At 37.5% G+C, this 24,128-nt stretch overlaps 1 pseudogene; it reads left to right on the top strand.

The window, feature by feature from the left end:
* LOC107077573 (zinc-binding protein A33-like) lies at nt 1–13,516 on the top strand (annotated as a pseudogene).
* Nucleotides 13,517–24,128: the final 10,612 nt, after the last annotated feature.

Here is a 24,128-nt window from a genome sequence, read left to right as displayed (position 1 = left end):
ATGGCCACTATAACTGTTATGTAAGAAATGCAACTGCTTCTTTTTAAACTTTATATTGATGTGTTATAAAAAAAAATGACCTTGGTCTGTAGAACTTCTTGGTTTTTATTTCCGAGCAGACTTACTGTAGGATTGTACTAAACCTACTATGTGGACCATATGTGATAGACGCTGTCAATTTCTCCTTAAATGGGGAATGAAGGATTCCTTTTTCTACAAAAGTAGTGGGCCGCAGGCTGTGGGCCAAAACAAAATGTCTGCCATATGTATGCATTTCATTGGAGTATAGCAAAAATCAATTTTGTTACACCTGCTTGTTTAATCCCAGTGACAGCTAACGACACAGCTACCCAGTGACATCTGGGCTGAAAGGCTCCGATTGCTCCCTTAGTGAATGTTGTTATTGGTCAAGCTACACAGGATGTCAGTATCTAAGTCAACTTCTCTTGGGTATTATTACCCAGATCAGATTAGAAGAAAATAATATATTTCCATTAATTTCTAAAAGGTGTGCTCATTTCTGCTGATTGCTGAGTTGTTGTGGGACTGATCTTGAATCACCTGGTTTTTCTCATTTTTTTTTGCTCCTGTAGTTCTGGATCCCAACACAGCAGCCCCCCGTCTGTTAATGTCTGAGGATCTAACCAGTGTCAGAGATGGTGGTGAGAGACAGCAGTTCCCTGGGAATCCAGAGAGATTTGATTACTATGCTTTTGTGCTTGGTTCTGGAGGATTCACTGCAGGGAGACACACATGGGACATACTGTAGATGTAAGAGACAAAACATCTTGGGTCTTGGGTATTGCTAAAGAGACAGTCAACAGGAAAAGACTAATTGTTCCAACACCAGGAGAAGGATTCTGTACAATAGGTCTGTGGGATGGGATTTACAGAGCTCTGACTTCACCAGGAACACAACTCACTCTGAAAAGGAAACCCCAGAAGATCAGAGTGCAGCTGGACTATGACAAAGGGGAGATGTCATTCTCTTACCCCAGTGACAAGACGCCCGTCTACACTTTTAAGAACACATTTCATGAAAAGGTTTTACCATTTTTCTGTCCTTGGGTAGGTGACCATATTCCTCTACAAATCTGCCCAGTAAAGATATCGGTAATAGTAGATAGTAGCATACTGTGAGGGTTAGGTTAATCTGTTTAATTTCTTTTTCTTATGGGCTAAAGGATTAACTGCCAATGAGAGGAATGGTTTGGAGTTGGCAGTGATCATCATGGTGATGATCTGTCAAAATGCCCCGTGAGGACAAACGCAGTGTGTGCCAATGCATAATTAAAACAAACAAGAGAAAGAACAGGAGAGGCTATGTGGGAGTCTGACCACATAGTGGAGAGGAAAAAACCCTGCATGCCAATTCAGGGCAAAACCTCTGGTGGCCCCGGAGGAAATTAGCAGTCTGTCAAAACTGAGCTGCAAAAACATCCTATATAAATAAATGAGGGCTTTATTAAGTTATTTTTTAAGTATTTTCTCCGGTGATTAAACAAACAACAAATGGTCAGGCTGACTCAGAAAGATGTATTGTTAAATATAGCGAAGAAAACAATTTTTGTCGGTTTAAGAATGCGCATGTTACACTTACATGTATGTTGTAACCTACTGTTTAAGATAGTTGGTTGGCTTCCCAAAAAGAGAAAAAGTGGCAACGAACATCTTGAATTTAAAGATTATTTATTAGTGTTAAGTCAGCCCTGCTCGTCTCTGTTTATATTTAATATGTGACAAGAAATGTTCAAACAATAAAAAGTCAAATGTTGCGAGAAACTCTGCAAAGAAACGATACACAGAAGTCATACTGAAAAAGTAGGCCTAAATAATGTTTAAATGTGATGACGGCACTGACAAACAGCGGTAATTTGCAGACATTGCCTTTGCAAAAACGTTCTCATAGATTTCCTTTTTCTTTTACTTTTAACTTTGATGTTTAAAGTAACATTCCTGACTTGTGTCTAAAATCAGCTGGAAAGGGATAATGTTTGAATACCATTCACAACTGGCAAAAGATAAAAACATTTTTAAAATAATTTCTGCTCTGTACAATCATAGCTGCATACATACTTACAAGAATGATTAAACTATCTTTGGTACTGCTTTTTTTTACTCCTTTTGTAAGTTTAGTGGTTTATCCTTCCTATATAAAGTCTTAGTTATGCTACTGTGACAATTAACTTTACAAATCCATTCTTTTGTTTTTAACCTGTCAAGAAACCAACCTGTACTATAGTTAGAACCTTGAGCAAGAAAATTGACTTGCCACTTTCTCAAACAGTCATGATTCTGGCCTCTTGCATAACTGGGTTTGAAAACAAAACAGTTCCTCTAATATTCACAGGTTTACAGTAGTATGACTTTTCAGCTTTGAATTCACAATGTACAGGTAGATGTATAAACAGTAATCTACCAGAAATAAATTAGAAGTTTAATTCTGAATTAATTTTTTGGGTGTCATTGATCATTCATGACTAATACATTTGAGTGACTAATTAGTGAAAATTAAATCCCCTCAATGGTGTGATTTCAGTGGACAGAGGTCATGTTTAATGTCAAGCCTAGACAAAATCAGGTAAGAAAATGCAAAAAGGAACTAAGTTATCCTTCTCACCAAGAAAACAGCAAGTTCATGCTATTGATATGCTGAAAACTGAACTAAATCAGAGCTATATTCCATCCATCAATCCACCTTTTTCCAATTCAGAGTCTTAGGGGACCTGCAGCCTATGCTGGCAATCAATTGGTGTCGTTGGGGGTACACCCTCTATGGTATGCCAGTCCTTCGCAGGGTAGACAGACACAAACACAAACTCACGCTATTCACCAAATGCCAAATCCCAATTAGCCTACTAGTATGTTTTGGACTGTGGCAAAAAAAACAGCACAGGAGGAAACAAACAAAGAAGTGGAAAACATACAAAATTCACACAGATCCCTTTGTAACCTACGCATGCTGGTGCAGCTACTTGAGCTTCTAGATCAATTGAGTTGAGCAATCAAAAGGTAATTGTCTCTCTAGAAACTACATAACTTTGCTTGTTTGGTGACACAAAATGGCTTCTTGATAACACGGCATGTCATAGCATTACATTGATCAAGTCCTGGAACCTCACTTGTTGTACTTACAGTGGGCTCATCCTGATGTGAGAATAAGACATTAAATTGATCATGTTCTGGTACCTCACTTTGTTCCACTTACAGTAAGCTCATCCTATTGTGATATGGTGTTAGGTAGGACAGCTTGGACAACTTATGCTGCTCGTGTAACAATAGTTTAGTTGTGAGATAATTTGTGGACTCACTACATAGATACTCTGCTATATCATCAGTTCATTCATACAGTTCGTTCATCAGTTCATTCATACACGGAATATACCCCAAGCAACTTTGTGTCATTTTTGTGGAGCTTTTTTCCTTGAGCAAGTATTATCAATGGTACCAGTTTCACAAATACTTGTCAAGCCTGTTTGGAGTAGTACTAGGGACTCAGGATCCCACACAAATGTTTGCTTTACAGTATTACCTGTAGACAGTATGCCTCTTTAAAGTTTAAAGAATTTACATTTACGAATTATGTGTCCTTCTTAAATGAGTAAAATCAGCAGAATCGAAAGTGCTTTGCTTTCTACATAGTGAAAAATTTGAGCAATGCTGTTGGTTTGAGAAAGAGTAGCTATGAGTTATCTCACTTCAAGTAACCCAAAAATTGTCATGTAAATCCTGGTGGTTAATGTCTGAATCCTTAGTTAATCATGACATCTTACTTTCACAGCTTGAGATTGTTTGAAATTTCTGACATTGCACTTAAATGGTTCAAGTCTTACATATCTGATCACTGTCAGTTTGTCTCTCTTGGAAGTTTCAAATCTGAAATCAGATATGTTAAGTCAAGTGTTCCTCAGACTCCATACTGGGTCCCATCTTTTCTAGCTTTTACACATTCCCACTTGGTCTATTAAGATCACATGGTCTAAATGATCATTTCTATGCTCAAATCTACGTCCATACAAATCCTGACACTGAAGTGAAAGTCTCTGCTCTCTAAATCCATCTCTGATATAAAAACATGGATGACTCAACATTTCCTTCATTTAAACTGTAACAAGACTGATGTCATGCATTTCAGCATCCACCATCAATTCTGTAAAGCTCAGGAGCTCTATCGCTAAGGATATCAGAAAGTCACCATTCCTGAGAAATTTCAAATCTAGACTCAAACCCTTCTTTTTCAGAAGGGCTTTAATTTGACTGGTGTTGTGTTTGTCCCTTTGCTTTCCTTCTGTATTCAAAACAGATTCAAACAAAAATGTTTTTTTTTTGTTTTTCTCTCTGTAAAGTGCTTTGAGAAGCCTCTTTTAATGGCACTATATAAAATTGTTTCTTATTATTAGTTCAAACACTGGTGGAATTATTAAATTCCATTGTGCCTGGGAAAGCAAAACAGGAGGCAGATGATTAAAAAATCAAGTAAAAAGGCTCTTTGCTTTCAAATTGCATTATTAAACAGAAAAGTGGAACTGTAAAGAAAATCAATAATAGGAATAATGCAATGAAAGATTTGGAGAAAGTATTGTGAACAATTCACTATATCTGCAACATCCAATATCTATATCAGAATGATGATTGATCATGTCTTTTTTTCTGAACTACAGTATGAGGAGACAAAGAGCTGGTATGTAATCTGTCATAGTAATCTGTACATTTGTCTCAGTTTGTCTTCTTTATCTTCTGAGTTTCTGTCCCATACCAGATAAAATCTCCTTCTGTGGCAATCTGAAGTTCTAGTCAGTCGGATAGTGATTAGGGAATGCAGTTTCTTTAGAACCAAGATCTTTTTTTCTTTAATTTAAAAGGATTAATCTTCAGGAGATATTACTAGAATTTTGAGGCCAGGAGTAACACTGGTCGAATTCTAGGTTAAACACTCCATCTACAGGAAAGGAATCAATACTGGAACCTTGGTAAAAAAAAGCCCTTGTAAGTGAATTAATGCATCTGGTGTCTATTGCATGCTGATAGGATGTGAAAGGTTAGACGGTTTCAGGGTAGTTGCAAGGATTGAGCAGTGAGCAGTGAGAAGTTCAGTGGATTGTTCTGATACAAATTACTGATTGACACTGACTTTTACACAAAACTATTAATACTGAATTTGACCACAAGAGGGAGCCTGAAGCTGTCAAATTACCACTTTCCGATGATATGTTATTTTGTTGAATTACAAATGACACAAATGATATAAACACACATTGTTATAAGATGAACATTTAAATTAAAAACCTGAATGCTTACACTGGACCCTTTTATGAGAAGTTCAGTTTAAGTTTTTGAAAGCATAACTTGTTTAAATATACTTGACAGCAGAGATGTTCTCTTTATTGTTCTCTAATATTATGATTTGAATTATCAATGCTCCTGGATCATATCATTGTGCTTCAAGCATACTCTGTTGGGGACTAGAAAGTGTGGTACTTCAGGAGGCTGCCCCATCAGCACACTGAGTGCTCCTTTCATTAAACTTTCTCATTTGGTAAGATGCATTTTATCCAAGCAGAAGTTATGCACTTCTTTAACCAAACAAAATACAATGCATCTTTTTTAGATAAACATTCTATTTTGGTTTTAGCATAGAATTTCAGAACAGTAACAACATAAAGGAAACAATGCAACAAAAAATGTTTCGCTCACCCCACCCCCGAGGTCTCCTCTCTCCCTCCCCAGACCCCCAAAATACAATGAATCTTAAAGTGTAGGATGAGTGTTAATAACACATGACTTATGAACATGCATCTATTGAATATGGAAATGACATGGTAAAGATAACACTATTGATGGTAATGGTAATGATTCAATACACTTTATTAATTATAAGTGGCTCTGTAATTGTGTGCAATATAAAACTGATGTCACAGGTTTCTTACAAAAGCTGCTTTTCAGCATGAAAAGTTGTGTTTTGCTCATAATGGAGGTGCTCTTTGGAAACAGAGAACACTATAAAGAAGAAATGTTCAGAGCTTGAAGAAGAGGAATATTTTGAAATTTAACATCAGGCACAGCTTTGCTAGAGGAAATATCTTTTGAATGAATACTAATACAAAACTAATAAATATCATCTGAAGCTTTCTTTTTAAGTCTGTACTACCTGGAGACTTCATATGAAGTATCACCAGATCCTGACAATTCAGAGTGCTGTAAAACAGAAAGCTTTTTCTGGGCAACTTCCATCCATCCATTTTTTAACCGCTCCATCCAGTTCAGGGTCGCAGGGAAGCAGGAGCCTATCTCTGCAACGGATGGGTGCAAGGCAAGGAACACCTGTCACAGGGAACACACAGATGTGCACATACTCACACCAGGGTCAGGACACTGGGAGGACACTGCAGCACCTGAAGAAAACCAGAGCAAATACACTGAGAACATATAAAGTGCACGCAGATAACACCTCAGGTTCAGAATTTAAATCCAGGGCCCCCAGCCATGTGCGGCAGCAATGCTAACCATTGTGTCACCTTGCCACCTCAACTAACTGAACTATCTCATTATGACTGAAGCTAGAAAAAATTTTTTTGTTAATATCCTAACTAAAAAAAAACATAGTACAGAAGCAGGTGATGATCCTCAGACTTTTTAAACAAAACTAACATTTCACAATAAACTTCTTACAATAAGTACACACTCTTAACATGTAATGCAAATTCTACTATAATACAAAAGGTCTTAAAAAGGGTGATCGTCCTTTATCAATCAGAGCAAGTGAATGCTGGGGTTGGATTTACACAATGAAAGAGTCCCTCCAAGCCCTCCCACTTGCTGTTGTCCACTACCACTTGGGGTTGAATCAATCAATAAAGTGAAAATTAGTGAGAAAGAGAACTGACTGAAACTCAGGATCTCGTCTGTCCAGCGTGAGGTGATATTCTTCAAGGATCCCATTAGCTTTGCTTGTGGCCATAGCTTCTGTAAAGCCTGTTTGGAGCAGGACTTGCAAATGAAAATCTTCCAGGGATCACATTCCCATCAAACATCTTTTAGAGTCGACAGGATCTGAAGTTCTCTGTAGTCAACAATGTGAGAAATTGAAACTGTTCTGTTTGATTAATAAAGAGCCTGCCTGTGGTGATTGTGTAATATCAATAAATCATAAAAAAACATGAACTTTGCTCTGTAAAGGACACAGCACTACAAAATGAAGTGAGAAGGCAAAGTTTGTTGTAAGACTGGCATTTTGTTTATTAATATATTTCAAGATTTGCTCACCGTGAGTTTCTTTGTTACTGGTAGGAAGGATTTAGGATGGGAAAAATAGTTTCTTTAAAATTCTCTTTCTGTAATCTGGGGCAAACCTAGCACTGACTGATTCAGTATAATCTAACTATGTATGTAACTATCTAACTAAGTCAGTTTTTTATTTAAAAATATTCTATCCCTTCTCTTGTATTCTTGGATTGGACATCCTTATTTTCAAATTTTTTATGTGCTTCTGAAAGACCTCTTGTGCAAGCTGCAACTTATCATTAAAACTCAACATTGTGTTCCTAGCTATTCTGGGTAACTGTAGACTACACAAGAAAAGCATGAAGAAAGTGGCAGCAAATATATAATGACCTTTATTTAATTTTCTTGTAAATTGTTATAGTTATTTTCTACACAACATGTTATATTTTTCTACTTGATAAATAATAAAATAATACTCACAGTAGCATTATAAAAAGAAAAATATGCGGGTCTTGTCTGACAGTTCTGGAACTCTCAGTGATTACCTCTGAATGTAACCGCCTTTAAGAACGCTATGTATATCTATCACTGGACACCATATGAGCCTTTTCATTATCTTGGTACATTGCAGTATTTAACACTTCCATCCATTATGTAGAAGTGCCCAGTGCCACAGCAGGTGAATCATCTTACTTAAAAAATGCATAAAATATCTTTAAATCACTTGAAAGTGATCACTTAAAAATTAGTCCACACTGACAAATATTTATATTGTTTAGATATTGCTGCCTGTATTTTTAATATATATTAACACTAATTTCTACATTCTCTTGCTATCAACCAAGATCATTACATGCCACTACCCCTTTCTGATACTGAATGTCTTTATCATACCTTCATTTGACCAATTTTGCCGATGTTAGTCTGAGAATCTTGTCATTTGTTTGTGTTGTGCTGTTTATTAGCAGTTACTCTGATTCTGACAGTTAGGAACTGCTGCCTTTGTTATCATCCTGGTCTTTTCACTAATCTGGTGGAGTACAATCTTTGATAGAAATTTCTCTCCAGACCTCTTCGACCTCCTTGTCTTCAATGCTTTTGTGCAGGTGTTGTTGAAAATAATTGAGGAAAGTATTTTGAAATTCCATTTTTCATGTCTTTAAATTATTGCTTAAGTGATGACATAGTTTGGAACCACAGTTAATTAAGCCATTTTCACCCAAAAAAAAGAGGAATTAATGTAACTCATCAACTCAGATCAGTTAGAATTTGGTGTTCAGGTGTTTGCGGTCAGTAAAGTACTAAGTACTACAATAACCAAAACTGTATGATGCAATGTCTTATGTTTTTATTCTAGGACATTTATATTCTTACTCTTTGTATGTTTATCATATCATATTTACACATATTTTACAGACACACAGCATAGTGTAGCTGGTTAGTCTTTGAGCTCATAACTTACAGGTTGTAGGTTTAAATCCTTGTTGCAGACACTGCTGTTGTACCTTTAAGTAGTGGACTGCCCCTCTACTTTTCTTTTCAGCATGAAATAAACCTCTACTTGTACCTTGAACATAGGCATTCATTAAATTATCCCATAAAAATCAATGAACTATCATTGATATCTAGGTTTCTAAATCAGTGAATTATCATTAATATATAAGTGTTTATCAAACTATTTGCTACATTCAAAACAGACTACATAAAATGAGTGTTTTGCAGCTATACCCTTCAAAAAGAGGCCAAACAATAAAATCTATTGTAAAATGTCCAGGGATTGAGTCTTTTCTAAAGATGATGGTAATAATTTAACGGTCACCTGTATGGTACTCATAGATTCCTGAATAAACATGTCATGCCCTCTGCAGCCAGAGGGCGCTCCTACTCTGTTCTGTCCCTAGTTTCCTGTGCTTTGCTGTCCTTCCAGTGTCTATCTGTCTGGGACTATATATTTCTGGGTCACTCATTCCCCTTCGCTCAGCATTTACGTTCGGATGTCCTGAGACCCACCTAGCACCAGGCTGCCATTCCTGAGGGCATAGGTTTCCTGAACTCTTGCTCTGCTGAGACCAGGGATCAGACCAGACAACCTACAGTGGGATCTTGGGTCTGAAGAAACCAACATTACTTACTAAGCCTGCTGAAAAAACAGCATTTGGAAATAAGATTTAGGATTGACAGTGTAAACCCTGAAGTGTGGGTTGATCTGATGAAGTAGCATCTGTAAGCAATCCTTGATTCACTGCAGGAGAAACAACATTTCCCAGAAGCCCTAGCTCGCTTTCTATCAGACAAAACTCATACAATTGGGTATACACTTTTATGTTGTTCTGACTACTGTATGTAGAGCTCCCAATTCAGGAGGAATGCTTATGGAGAAAAGGCTCAATGTCTTTTCCAAAGGACTGTTCTGTGTTAAATTGAACCCACTGAAAGCATTTCATCTGTGCTCTTGCATCCCTTTTTCCAAACATTCTGACTGGGGACTAGTGTAAGGTAATGCCTGATGTAAAACACAACACCTCTGTTCCGACTTGCTTTCAGAAAGTCCACTTATTTTTAAAGGTCATAAGAAGGGGGTGTCAAGAGTGAACGCTGTTCATTTTTAAGCAATAGACCATTGAACATTTTTGTCCAGCACCTGTTTCAGACTTTTACCTAGATTACTGTTTCATCTTAGAAAATGAAGGAGAGCTAGTAATATAGACAGTTAACTCGCTTCTTCATAGCAGGCTATTTATATGTATACCTCTTGTCCTGTATAGCTGTCCTGTTATGTGTAACTACATAACTCATCTATCCTATTGTTTAAATATCAATAAATAGCTTAGTCTGGATTGATTTTGTTCTAAAATCAATTAATCTGGTTTTTCAGTAATTTTACAACTGTTCAGATGATCCCCTGTGTTTCCAGCCAGGTCTGTTGTTGGTGTTTTACTTCAGCAAATTGTAACTTCTGATGTTGTAATTGCAGGAGGACCTCAAGTCTGCAATGGAGCCATTGCATAAGAAGCTGACAGCCTTAAATGAAATTAAACAAATGTGATCAAACAATAGTGCACAATAAAGGAATCTAACCTACGAAATACTATGCTACTATTCAACAATATAATAAAACTATATCACATGCCCATTTAAACTGTAAATGGAGAAATCCATTTTAATAATTCCTTATTCTGTTTTAAGATTGATTTAGTATAATGTACAGTATGTGGACATTGTCTGGCAATGATTATTAATGCAATTGGTTCATATTAATCATACAAAGCGTTAAAGGAGTAGCCTTCCATTTGTGAAACACTGACCACAGGCAATGTGAGTTATTAAGTGTGTTCATTTCAGGCCATGGTTCAGCAAACCGAGTGAGATAAAGAAAGAGTTTGAGAAGCTTCACCAGTTTCTACTGGATGAAGAAGTGGCCAGGATAGCTGCACTCAGGGAGGAAGAGGAGCAGAAGAGTCATATGAAGGAGAAGATTAAGAAACCTAAAGGAGAGATGCCATCCCTTTCAAACACAATCAGAGCCATAGAACAGGAGATGGGAGCTGAAGACATTTCATTCCTTCAGGTGGAGGTGACTCTCTGCTACAGCAGTCATCTGAATGAGATTGCCAAAAACGAATGGTGATATTCAAACACTAACAGCTGCAGACTGTTGAAATAAAACTCTAATGCTGGCAACTAGGGATTATTCTGGATTCTACTGATTGCTGTCACACCCAGTACACTTAGAGGGTGCTCTACTTCTGTCCTGTTCCTAGTTCCCTGTGATTATTCATGTCTTTCTGGTGTGTCTTGTTGTGTAGCCTATTTACTTCCTGTTTCTGCTCTGCTCCTTGCTCAGCATTGAGGTTTGGATGTCCTGAGATCCGCCTAGCACCAGGTCGCCCCTCCTGTCCGTGGCCTAAAGGGGATAGGTTTCTATACGGTATTTCCTGAACAGCTGAGCTGAACTGGTCTAACCCCCGTTCCATCGCTACACATAGGGTCTTTTTCCGCTCTCTTGCCATTCCACTGTTTGTGCTTTCTGACATCCGTGACAATTGCTCCCGGAATGTTGAGTCCTCTCCCAGATAGAACTGAGTATAAGGTGGGCAAAAAATATGAAATAGGCCTGACCCTTTTCTGAAATCCTCTCAGAGTTAGAATCACTAGTGACAGCTGAGTGCACAACAGATGAATTGTGCTTGACAGGGAATCAATTTCAATTAATAAGTAAGAGAGAATTTAGGAACAGAGTGAAGTATTATTTGATTCTATTTTTTCACCTTTTAAGTTGTGTTATATGTTATGTGCAGTTTAATACTGTGCTGCATCAGGATTAAATAACTATATTAGGTTTCCATATTGGTATGACTTAATATATTGTTATTAACTGAAATTCAATTAATTGTTCTGTGTTATATAAAGTATCACCTTTTCCATCTTTCAAATACATTTCCTACAATTTTGCAGTCTTTCTTTGTTGTGATCTTTACTCTGTTATTAGCTGGAATGTTGTAGTCACAAAATTAGAATGACAATCCTTACTGGTGACCATTGTGTTCTTAAGAATTCCCACAGAAATATACCTCATGTTGTTATTTTTCAGAACTACAAGGAATCAAAGAGCAGGTATGTGAACTCTAGCCTGTCCTCCTGTCGTCCTCTTTTCTATTGTTCTAAGTTCAAACCCACAGCAGCACTGACTCCTGGATATAATTGCAGAGCCCAGTGCACACTGCAGGATTCAGAGGGGGTTTCAGGAGCATTGATACATGTTGCCAAGCAACTGAGCTCTTTAAAGTACGGAGTCTGGGAGAACATGCTGGGGATTGCTCAGTACAGTGAGTATAGGGATCACAAGGGGAAGCGGGATTGTGGAGTCAATCAGATAAAAGCAGTGAGAGTGTGACTGTCTGTGTAAGAGCCCTGGATTGATGTCACTGATGTCTTCAATTTGCTCTGCAAGTGTCACTACATCGCCAATTTGATGATCTTCTCCTTACAGTATCTGTAGTTTCCTTACTGTTTACCTGTTGTCTTCTTGCTTCACTGACTGGATTGAACTCGACAAAGCAGTGAATAGACTTAGAAATATTGTTATAGATAGAAAAGATTTAGCTTTAAAGTCTACATTTCCATCCACAGAAATTATGCAAACAAAAAGTCCTCTGTACTTTTCTGTATGAGTTTTTAAATTTACAAATATCCTACTGCCACTAACTATAATCTTCTCTTCTTCACTTAGAATTTAGTCTGTTAGTTGGATCATTGGCTTCCCCAGGCAATGCCTGGGTACTAATAATGGGTGTGATGTGAACTTTTTGATTAATTGCTCCCCTTTGAATCGCTCCATTCTGAATCCAATCTGAATCACTTTAGAACCAGTCACAGTCCATGTCTTGCCAACCTCTATAGATTGGCATATAGATATAGATTGTGCAGCCCTCTTTGTACCTGTGGGAATGAGCAAACTATGCTGCACATCTCATAGGACAGCCAAATCCACAGCCTCAGTGGAGGATTGCTCACCCTCAACAAAGCTGGACCAGAAGCTATTGGTTATGCAAGTGTTCATTATTCCTGCCTTCTGTTATTAGCTGATATCTCATTACAGGAAGAAAGAGCTGACGGCTTTTCCTTGTTTTTTTTTACTTATTACTAGTTAACAGTAAATAAATAACCCACAAAGGTATTCAAGATGCAATCAAATAATTTATTGAAAACCTATATCTTACATCTATTTATACTATGTGGTAGAGGAGGATAGTGATAGAACTTTTCTACATGTTACTTCAATTGTATGCTCTCTCATTTTAATACCAGATTTTATCATAAAGGCTATTGGCATGTCACTTGTTTATTATTCTTTCTCTTTCCATTTCAGTTTCTTTAACTCTGGATCTCAACACAGAACGCTGGCACTTCTTTCTGACCGAAGATTTAAAAGTGATATTTAACAACAGCTTCCTGACAAACCTGAAAGATTAGACTTAATGGATTTGTGCTGGGCTCTGAGGGATTCACCTCAGGCAGATACTGCTAGGATGTGGAGGTGGAAGATAAAACTTGCTGGGTATTGGGTGTGGCCAAAGCGTCCATCAACAGGAAAGGATTAATCACCAGGGGCCCTGAATTTCGATTCTGGACAATATGCCTGTCCAATGGGAACTACAGAGCATTAACCTCACCTGTGACACTACTCACTCTGGAGAGGAAACCACAGAGAATCAGAGTGCAGCTCGATTATGACAGAGATAAGGTATATTTCTATGATTCCAGTGACAAGACAAACAAGAAAAGCATGTACTGAGAGGGTGTATCCGATCTTCAGTTCAGGAAGTGATCCTGGTGCTCTGTTAATCAGGTATGTGAAAGTTTATGTTTACAATAAACATACTGAAGGATAGTATGGTGTGTTAAGGGTCAAGAAAATTCCATACAGTTAATTGCAGATGCACGTACTCAAATGGGAATTATTATTTTTTTGCAGGATACTCTTATTTGATTGAAAATGGTCTTTTCTTACATAGCCAAATTGATTTATACAATATTGAGCAATTCACCATTTTTTAAAACTCAATGGTGTATGAAGTAGAAAAAAATTCATACTTACTATAAGATTCACTGTATGTGAAATAATAAGTATGTTTAATATGAAGTGTACCTCTACTTTATGTAGCAGAATTAAAGGAGAAATCGGGGTCAGGGCATATAATTAGGAAATAAGACACAAGGACTGTGTGGGCATCCCTGTTCTTTATAATGTTGAGGATCTTTGGGTAACTGGTCTTCACCATACAGGCTAGTGGAAACACACAAAGTTACAGCCAAAAGAGATATAACAGGACCTCAGAAACAGAGTAATTAATGTTTATTAGTTTGGAGAGGGATACAGAATATTTTCTAAACACTTGAGACTCCATTCATCCACTATGAGACAGACAATCTATGGATGGAAAATATTAAATACCAGTTACAATACCCAAGACCGGACGGTCAATATTAAATCACACTCTGTTATTAATTATTTAATATAACATAAATAATATATAAAAACTTTACATGCAATATTGTATTTCTTATTTGATAATAAGTCTACCCTTATTTGGGTATTAAGGTATAACAAGTTTATGCTTGCTTTAAAACTTGTGTAACAATGTAGTGATGTTGCCAACAATGTAGGAATCTCTTGCAGTGAAAATCATCTGGCACAGAGCAGTTTGCTGCTCTCTAGAGAGTGGGGATTGGTTTTGCTCAGCTCAGTAACTGTCATGCATTTTTTGCATGTTTTTTTTTTACATTTTGAAACTAGTTTCCCTGGTTCTTCAATATGTACAGATTTGGGTTTTGCAAAGGGCTTTCGCAAAGCAGGGAGCAACATATTTACAGAAGGAATTAAAAAAATGTATACTTGTGAGCAGAACAGTGCACATAACTGCACTTCCTTCTCTTTCACACACATGTATCTGAAGAAAAATATATGCAGTGCCTTATGAAATGAACAGTGAAATCTTAATTATGGAATTGTTATATGAAGGAAGCAAAATTAACAGACATCTCTCTAGCTCAAGTTCAAGTCTTATTACTGAGTACAATGAAATGCTTACTTGAATGTTTTCCTCACATGACAAATGGCATAATAGATTATTTGAAAAATGACATTGACATAGAAAATGACATTATAAAAGACATCACAATTCTTGGAGACATGAACAGGGTAGTGGCTGTAATTTTAACCAGCATTTAGAAAGCAGCTGTGCGCAATTCAGAAGAAGCAATATTTTCAGTTCAAAGCAAAAATTCAAGTAGTAGCAGTCTTTTGAGTATAGAGCAAAACAGAAGGGGAATAAGTGGGGGGAGAATTTAAGATGTGAAGTTTAGGAGTCTTATGGCTGTGGAGTAGAAGCTGTCTTTGAACCTAGAGGTCCGGGCTCTTGGTTTTTGATTCTATTATTCACCTTTCTGAAGCAGCGTGTGGTCTGGATGGAAGGGAGTTCTGTACCAGTGATGGCCTCAGCTGTCTCCACCACCTTCTGTAATTTTCTTTTTTCTTTCATGAGCAGTTACCAAACTGTAATGCATCCAGTGAGAATACTTTCTAGTACGTATCTGTAGAACTTTTTGAGTGTTTGTGAAGCCATACCAAATCTCTTGAGTCTCCTGAGGAATTAGAGGCACTGGTGTGCTATCCTGATTGCTTTGTCAATGTGATAGGACCAGGTCAGGTTCTTGGTGATGTGAATGCCCAGGAACTTGAAGATTCTGACCATCTCCACAGCAGCCTCATTGATGTAGATGGGGGTGTGACCTCCTCCCTGCTTCCTGAAGTTAACTGCCAGCTCCTTAGTTTTCTTGAAGCTGAGGGAGAGGTTGTTGTCCTGCCACTATACCACCTGGTTCTCAACTTCTCTTTTACTCTGTTTCATCATTATTTGTGATCAGACTTACAATGGTGGTGTCATCAGCAAATTTAAAGATGGAATTGGAGCTGTATCTAGTCATACAATCGTGGGTGAACAGGGAGTAGAGCAAAGGACTGAGCACACAGTTATGGGGGACTCCTGTGTTAAGGATCGGAGTGGAGAAGATGCTGTTGCCTATTCTCACAGATTGAGATCTACGTGTCAGGAAGTCCAGGATCCAGTTACAGAGAGTACTAAGAGAAATACTAAAGCCCAGGCCCGAGAGCTTGGTGACTATCTTGGAATCCACTGAAGTGGATCAGAATTGTCAATGAAGCCAGAGTTAATGTGTGTCATTATTAACCTCTCAAAGCATTACATTTTAATGGATGTGAGTGTTATTGGGCAATGGTCATTAAGACACATTACCTTATTTTTCTTTGGTACTGGAATAATGGTGGTCCTCTTAAAGCAGGTAGGAACAGCAGACTGTAGAAGATAAACGTTAACTCTAAATACATTCCCCGGAATCCTACAGAGATGAACTGCTGCATGTCATCATTGTCTATATCCAGTAATTGGGATTGGTCAGGTAACTACATGAATCATAATGAGAACGTCTCACCTTAAAGTTCTGAGCTCAGAGTCACAGTGGCTATCATCCTTTAGGACTATGGTGATATTAACACAGTTTTCCTGCACATACTGTTCTTGGTTCTTTGTGTTGTAGACATATTCAGTGTATCCTCTCAATGTGATTCTTCTCCTGATGGTGGAAGATACATAGTGAAAATGCATATGAACCATTCACTCCATGGGTGAAGTTTGTACTAGCATTACATTAGAATATTATGTGAGTTTGGATCTAGTACATCGAACAAGTGTCTTTCTTCAATGCCTAACTGGAGAGAATATTCAGAATGTGATTGAAAACATGTGGCCAGAAAGGAGTAGGATACATGATTCTGTTGAGTGAAAAATAATCTTATATACAGTATGTATTTTGCTACTCTAAGTTAAACTCTCTAAATAGTACTAATTTTGCCTTGCCAATCAGATATGATGCATGCATTTTAAAAAAATATTATTTTTTAAAAATTTGCAATACATTTTCAAAGCAAATGCATGAGTGAAGCTTTCGATCTTTAAATACAGATGCAGCCATTCAAAGTGCACGCCGCAGACACGTACCGGAGGTAATTGGCTACGGCCTCGCGCATCGTGACGCGCAATGACGCAAAATACCGCGGTACGTGATTGGTTGACCGACAGGGGCACTCATGGTGCGTTGGTCGGTCGTAGAAAGATTTAAATGTCTTTACTGTGCCCGTTTAAATATTGAATATTTATATGGAATTTTACCACTGAAGGAAAATCTTAGTAGCTGAGCATAAAAAGAATAGGAGCATACCGTAACGCGTGTGAAGGCCATAAACGATATTAATTTTGGAACATAAACATACAGTTTATGGCTGGTCTCGGTACTTTAAAGAAAACATACACACCAGTATTCCATTTCTCCCTAAACATTTTAAGCATCAAAGTCTTTAACTAACGTGATACAGAGGTCAACAAGCATACTTTTAGAATTTGATTAAAAGGGAATATAATATGGAATCGCGTATCTAAAGAAATTAATAGGGCTTTTTCAATGTAACCTTGCCAGTAGCGCTGTGGGTTAGGTTCCTGGCTCCCACATCACACGTTAGGTGTTCAAATCCAGCTGGAGCCATTACTTTTTTTTAACAAACATTTCTTTAAAAAAATAAAACGTTTCCCTGGGTCAGAGATTAAATAAAACTTCACTTGCACCAAACAAATTTATATTTCTAAATATCACAACATGATCGAATTTAAGTCATTTTAATAACAATGAATAGTCACCTATGCGTTACAATATAAACATTTATATTGATTTAAATCGCCTTTAAATCGCCTTTATTTAAAACCCATAAATAAAGCTGATACTGTTTAGACTTTTAATTATTTAAATCTGTATTACAGCAGCACAATGCACAATGCAACGTAAATCGCTATCTTTGTCTTCTGCGTAATAATGTTCACTTCTCTGTCCAGCAAATTAACAATAGTAATAATAATGAACTTTGTTGTATATGGCGCCTATAAAGGTGGCTCCACAAAGCGCTTTACAGCATAAAAACAATAACAACAATACTGTTAGGCTGGGCACACAATTTTTTTTTTAAGAAATACAAAATGAGATATAATGATGTGTTCCGGCTTAGACATTAACGAAGAGCATACCACGTGGGCGGCGTAGTGGTTGGCTCTGGCTTTCCCATCTACTGTATACACTGCAAGTACAACTCCCCTCTCTGCAGAAGTGCTGGCTGTGATGAATTTTTTTCAAAGTAGAAGGGGGCGAGATTTCCAGCGAAAGACACCTCCCCCCCTCCAAAACCAAGGAAGTACAGTACTTACTAGTTAAGAAAGCTAGGCTCCTCAATGAAATCGCTTTAACATGGTAATGCGTTGGTGTAACAGTCCGGGCGTGGCAAGCTTCTAATGTCAACCCGACTACGGCGAAAGGAACCCTTGTTTCATTGGAAGACAATGAACATATTCTAGCCCTAAATGAATTAATAGCAAACATGGTTTACATAAAAGACATTTTTCCAAGAAAGTTTAGCCTTTGTCACTAATGAAACCACTAAATAAATACATAAATATAGAAATCTTAAGATTTTTCAAATACATGACTTTGCTAAAATTTTGCTAAAAATAAAAACGATTACAAACGCCAGCGGAGAGAGAGAGTGCTTACTTTATCACCAAAATACAATGCTTTTGACAAAAATACAATGCTTTTATTCATTCTTAATCAGATGGTGAGAGTGAAGGGGGAGCGATAAGTTTGAAGGTGAGGAAAAAGAAGTGAAAGAGGGGGAAGCTTAATTGACTAGAACAGGGGAGGGGTGTTGGTTTTGCATAAGAGGCGGGGCTATGGAAATGAGGTCTATTTGGGAATGTGGAGTTACATGTTCTGGCTGTTTGTGAATTATCGTTGTTGATTATGGAGTGTTAAGGTATTGATTTTGTGTAATGCTTTATGTTGAAAATTGAGATGGATTTTGTTTATGATAAAGAGGATAAACTGGGATGGGAGGAGGGTTTGGTTTTGCATAAGGGGTTGGATTATGATAATTAGAAGAATTTGAGAGAGTTTGCAGGCTGTTTTTGGTTTGTATTTCGAATAATTCGTACAAGATATTGAGATTTGTTGATAATTGGAGGATGGTTTTGCATTAATGGTTTGATATATTTGATTTTGTATTGAGGTTGTTATCTATGTTTTTGGTTGGTATTATGTTTATATGGTTGTTTTTGTTGGTTGGTCGTTATTATTATGTTTATTGTGTCATTTTTTATTATTGGGTGTCATAATCAAAAGAGAGAGAGAGCAAGCGCCTTCTTTTTACTTTTGTAGCCAAAGGGCCTTGCAGATTAGATTCCCTTCCCCCTATGGAAAGACAGACACATGTTTTCACAGTTTAGAAGTCGCTATTCAGACGCAGGTGAGCAGCCCCTAGATAAAACAAAGATAACAATTTATGTTACATTTGTCTGATTGTGAATCAAAAAATACATTTAATTAACTGCTCTCGGTGACAGCTGACAATCCTCCATACACTCAAGTGAAAAATTAGTAATGGCAATGTAAACGTCGTATTTACAATTTGTTGATAATAGAAATGTTAAGTTCTCTAAAGCTTTGTAAGGCAGCAAAAGGCAGCAAAAGATTCGAACACCCTATATTGTAATGAGCTGCTGAGCTGAGAATGGGTTATGTTCCTGCTGTCAGAGGGGGTGGAAAGTGCCCACAGTCATTTAATTAGTATTACAATTCACACTGATTCCCTTGCGAAGATATGCACATAAGAATATTCGTGCATGGTCAAAAAATGTCATTAAGCACTTAAAATTAATATGGTTAATAAGAGTAAACTGTAACATGCTGCAACAAGATCGGCTAAACTGGTATCTATCTCTTACACCTGAAATTGGAGCTGTTCGCAGCGCAGTGAATAGCGACTAATAAGTCTGTCTTTCTGTGGGGGGAAGGGAATCTGATCTGATCTGCAAACCTCCAACAGAGCTGTTCAATCGGTTTTTGTCGGGCACCTCAAGTGTCAGGTGTAAGCGATAAATATATTTAGCTGAAAAGCTGTACAACACAAAACATTTCGTTACTCTATTTTAAAAAAGTCACAACTCTAAAAATATTTGGTGCCGTCGTCTCCGCTTTAAAGGTACCCCCGTGCTGGAAGAATTTCACCTCGGAACGTTTTCCCAGTGTACATATAGGCACATCCTGGAATTTTGACTTCACGGTGTAATGAAGAAATTTTAAAGACTACTTAGTGTGGATAAAAAAGCTTGGATTCCCATGGACAGTATCTTATACAGTACACATATATTTTTCTATTGTCTTTGTTGATCTCTTGAGGATCCTTGTGATATTTTGAACTCTCATTGAATGATAAAAGTGTTGCAGTTTAAATAATTTTCTTTGTTAGAAATTATGAAACGCTCTGTTAAAAGCAAGGGAGTTTTTATATCTGTTATAATAAAAGAAAATGCCTGACGAACTAGGGATTGAACAGTTTTTCAGTACTTGTACAATCAATGGAAATGTTCAAATAAATGTGCTAAAGAAATAAACAAAAAAGTTATTCCTTTATCATATTGGCTAGCTAATGTCCCATCCTTGTTAGTTAGATCAACAGAATGCTGTGGTGGGTATTACTTTTTGTCGATGAAAAAATAAAGTCGTTACAAATAGTGTGGATCAGCGTAATACTTTGAGTTTTACTGGTGGAGCTCATACAGCTGTGTCTGGATATCTTGGTTAAATATTCAGCTAGTGTGTATTGTCTGTTTGGGGTTCTGTAGCATTCCACACGGCTCGGCAGCTTGTTCCCCCCTCCTGCTGTTTAGGGAGAAATTGAGTATTGGTGTGTATTTTTTCTTTAAAATACCAATAACAGCAACATACAGTTTACATAATATGTTTAAGTTCCTAAATTAATATCGTTTATGACTTTTATGACCTTCGTTATGCTCCTCTGCGTTTTATGCTTGGCTACTAAAATTTCCCTTTTTTGACCGGGGCGGGGGACATTCGCGAATGTGAGTCTGATTAAGAATGAATAAAAGCATTTTATTAAAAACGCACTTGCGTTTGTCTGTGTGCTGACAAAGTAAAAAACCATTACTTTTTGACAATGAAAAACTGTGTGTGTGTGTCTCTCTCTCTCCGCTGGCGTTTGTAATCGTTTTTATTTTTAAATACATTTTAGCAAAGTCATGTACCATAAAAGTATGATAATTAAAAACCATTAATACTTTCGCTGGAGTTTAAATAAAGTCGATGTTTTCTCTTTTTGGCTAGACTTGACTATTTAGCCATGAGATAAACAATACTTTGTCATTAAACAACTTTATCATAAGGCGCATTTATGAGCAATCTTATTTCTTATTTCTGAACATTATTACGCAGAAGACAAAGGTAGCGATTTATGTTGCATTGTGCATTGTGCTGCTGTAATACAGTTTAAAATAATTAAAAGTCTAAACAGTATCAGCTTATGTATGGGTTCTAATTTTAATATTTTTTAATTTTAAAAAAGTCAAAAACCGCACTCAAAATGCAATTTAGCGCTTTCTGGCAAGAGGAGACACCCAAATTAATAATGTAACATGCTACTGTTTGTGCATGAACATAGTTACTGTATACTGTTATTTCTTTAGAAACGCGATTCCATGTTTTTCTTTAATCTCTGGCGGGACCGGGCGTCCATAAGAATCAAGTTATAGGATTCATTGCGCTTTGACAGAAACCAAATTATATCGTTATTAATTTCTTTAGATACGCGATTCCACATTATATTCCCTTATTAATCAAATTCTAAAAGTATGCTTGTTGACTCCCGTATCGAGCGTAAAAGCTTAAAATTACCACTTTTTATACACGTTATTTCACGTTAGTTAAAGACTGCGATGCTTAAAATGTTTAGGGAGAAATGGAATACTGGTGTGTATTTTTTTTAAAGTACCGAGTCCAGCCATATACAGTTTACATACTGTATGTTTATGTTCAAAAATTAATATCGTTTATGGATTTCACACACGTTATGGTAAAATTCCATCTAAATATTCAATACTTAAACGGGCACAGTAAAGACATTAAATATACATATTGTATACAGTACAGTATACATGTTCCTAAATCAATATCTTCTATGAGCATGTGAAAGGCATGCTGAATCGGAGATTCTCAAAAATTACTGTACTTTGCATGATTGGAAACAAATGCATGATTGGATCAACGAAATGCTGTGGTGTTACTTTTACAAAGGTGAATGAAAAAAAAAAGAATGTGGACCAGGGCAATACTTTGAGTTTACAGCTTGTCCAAGGTCATTCATTATACTGTAAATACTATTAGTAATATCTTCGGTAAAGACTGATGGCGACAGCTCAAACATGAGAGGTTGAGCTTTTTTAGCTCCACCTTCCGGAAATTCAGGATACTATTATTTCATTTGCAGTATCATGCGGTTTCATGTGGCACTATGTGAGAATATACGGTATCAATACCGTAACTTGCGGTATTCTGCGTCAAGCGCACCAGAAAATAATGTGGTATCGCATTAATGGCTGTATCTGTAGCAGTCAACCCCAATTTTTGTTCATTGTGTCTGCAGTTTCAAAACAAAAGCTTGAGAGAAAACAGCAGTTAAGACAAATGGTAATAGAATCTACATGAATACAACAATCAAAGCACTGACTGATAAAGAACTTTCTCCAACTCAAATTTAATATTACTTGCTAATTGCAATTACTGTAAACTTGCTTCACCATTTAACAATATTCCTATATCTGTGTCCCTTTCTAATTCTTGTCAGTTAACTTGATTGTGTGGCATTTGCCTTTTGCATAGAGTGCAAATCACCTCTTTGTGATTTTTTAACTAATTTATTTTTCTTAATTTCTCCCATAGACATTATGTCTTACAAGTACGGTACTGTATATTTTCTTTCTTAAGTTGGCTTGGATAAAGATGCCTAATAATCAAAGCAATGATAAGAGCATGATTGTCACAGTGGGGCTGGCTGTGGAGGATTGGGATCCTATGCGGTGCTCTTAGGAAGGATAACCGTTAGACGAAGGCATATTCCGAGTAATAGCGACGTCCACAATCCGGGTAGGCGTGTAGAACCGTCGGTGTTGACTCAGAAGGTGTAGGCGTAGTTGAGGTAACAGGCAGGGGTCAGAATCTGGGAAGGCGTTGAAGAGGCGTCGGCGTTGAATCAGAAGGTGAAGGTGTAATCGAGGAATCAGGCTGGGGTCAGGATCCAAGAGAGCGTTGTAGAGGCGTAGGTACGAAATTGGGAGGCAAAGGCGTAGTCGAAGAATAGCAGGGTCAAGGTCCAGGAGAGAAACAGTAGAATAGCAAAGGAGTTGGTCAAACTAAGCTCAGGGAGAGAATCTCAATCGTGAGCACTGACAGGGGGTTTAAATAGAGGACAGATTGATGCGTGCACATTTGGTATGGGGAGAGCTCGTGGGAATGTGGGAGCGCTTGCCTGCGTGAGAGCGATTTGTGACAGTACCCTCCCCTTCAGGGGCGCCGTAGATAGAGGAGGAGCACGGGAGTGAAGAAAGTCTGAGATAAGGGTCTTGTGCAGGATGTCCCATGCAGAGCCTCAGGTTCTCTCTGAGGTTCTCTCCTCAGGACCATAGCCGAGCCAGTCGACCAGATTGATGCAAGACCCAGAAAGTTACTGTATGAATACCATGCCCAAATATAACTAGCCACACTTTCATGCAAACAATAGTCAACTGAGATAATCCCGTAACACACAGTACCTGCTTCTCATTATTTGCTATTATTGGTTTGTGTGTCATGGCAGCACAGTGGCACTGTGGTTAGCCACCATTGCTGCCTTTCAATGCTGGGGCCCAGGGTTCAGTTTCTAAACTATGATGTTATCTGTGTGGAGTTTGTATGTGCTCCCCTTGTTCACATGGGTTTCTAAATACAGGTTCCAGGTCCTCTGGTTTCCTCACACAGTCCAAGACATAAGTTTAATTGGCTTCTGGGCCCTAGTATGAGTGTGTGTTTGTCTGCCTCTTTCCCACCTTGTGCCTGTTGTTTGCCAGGAAAGGCTCCAGCTAATCTGAATGAAGCATTTAGTAAATGGATGGATGGTGTGTATGTATCTGTATGCACAGCTTCAGTATGGTTCACACCCGACAAATGCAGATAAACTACCATGTTTAGTTTGGTGACATTTCTGTGTACATGGACAAAAAGCAAGGCAAATTCATGTTGGTGGACAAGATCTACAAGTACTTGGGAGACTCTATTCTCACTGTGATAACAGCTTCTAAGATGTTCTTGATTTTTGCTGGGGTATTTTGTCAAATTTTGTTTTGTATGTTTATGTATGTATTGTTCATAGCTATTGAGTTGCTAAACCTGTCCAGTTTTTT

This window comes from Lepisosteus oculatus, chromosome 11, assembly GCF_040954835.1.
Source record: "Lepisosteus oculatus isolate fLepOcu1 chromosome 11, fLepOcu1.hap2, whole genome shotgun sequence".
NCBI classification, from domain to species: domain Eukaryota; kingdom Metazoa; phylum Chordata; class Actinopteri; order Semionotiformes; family Lepisosteidae; genus Lepisosteus; species Lepisosteus oculatus.
The sequence above is the reverse complement of the archived record's forward strand: the minus strand, read 5'-3'. Positions and strand labels throughout refer to the sequence as shown.